This window comes from Lottia gigantea, assembly GCF_000327385.1.
Source record: "Lottia gigantea unplaced genomic scaffold LOTGIsca_94, whole genome shotgun sequence".
Taxonomy (NCBI): domain Eukaryota; kingdom Metazoa; phylum Mollusca; class Gastropoda; family Lottiidae; genus Lottia; species Lottia gigantea.
Genome location: NW_008711065.1, coordinates 1,097,756 through 1,099,200, shown reverse-complemented (window position 1 = coordinate 1,099,200; position 1,445 = coordinate 1,097,756).

Below are 1,445 nucleotides of genomic sequence, written 5' to 3'. Positions count from 1 at the left end.
CATAGACTTGTTACTATTAAGCAAAATAGAGTTTCGTTCAGCACATTCTACAACAGGAAACTTGTCAGTACTTCTTTGTTGAATCCTCAAACAGTTAAAAGTCATCAACCACGGTTTCTCCAAAGCAAGTTTCTTCTTATAATGTTGTCCATAATGCTCTATGGTAGAATTCATTAAATGATAAAGTATATTGGTACCCAATAAAACAGGTGTCATCTGACTGAAAGGAGTATCTGGTACAATAAGAAAAATACACGATGTTGACTCTCTTTGAAGTCTTGGCACAAAAACTTCACATTCAACAATACCCAAATAAGGCAGTTTTGTTCCACCTGCATTTTCAAGACTAATAACAGTATCTAACTTCTCAAGAGGACAATCCTTCTCGAGATGTTTCTCATAAAACCATTGTGTTATGGTAGAAACTTGAGAACCAGTATCTAGTAAAGATAGAGTTCTTACATTGTTAATGTTCAAAGCAGCGCTGTTACTCTGACCGATGATAGTATCTGTAGGGCACTGAACTTGTACATCGTCTATTGTCTGCCCTATGACATAGACGTCTTGGAGTTTAACATCTTATTTGATTTTGATAACTTAACCCTACAACCTGCTTTTACATGGCCTTTCTGATGACATCGGAAACAAGTGACTTCATCACTATCATTATCATCATCCGATTTCTGCTTTGCGTGGGTTTCTTTATGTCGATTTTCCTTTAAATCCTTGACATCCTTTTGAAGGGTGGACAAGGTACAAGTTACCTTAGCTAGCATTGCCTTTAAATCATCTTCCTCGTTGGGCGCCAAAATGTAACGGGGGTACTGGGGTTGGATTAATAACTATAATCGTAGTTTTTAAACCTTTAATAAAAAACCCTGAAAGAACACATGTACAAAATATTAATATACAATTAAAAGAAACAAGGAACATCGTGCTGGAAACTAAGCTACTTAATTAAATATTATATGTAACTGGTCTTTATAATTGTATAAACTAAGCGGAACATTAACTATAGCTATATACAGAAAACGATATAGCAGGAGATATATTTCAAATTACGTTATAAATAATCACCTATATTACAGACTAAATAACCAAAATAATGACTTACCCTAAGAGGGGTTTAAAGGATACTAATTACAATTAATTACTTCTATTGTAACATCTAATTATATTATTCTGAAAATGATGATTACATTATTAAAACCTTTTCTTATTACATAAGAACTAAAATAACGTATGCTAAAATAATGAATAGATTTAATAAGCCGGACTCTGACATGAGTCAATATAAATGGCTACTATGGCAAATTATACCCTCCCAAGACAAAACCTACATGAGATATAACACACATACCTGTAAATTGCTGAAGATAGCAAAGTACTAAATATAAAGGTATTCCAAAAAATCACCAAGAAGGAAACAGATTGATATAGAGATC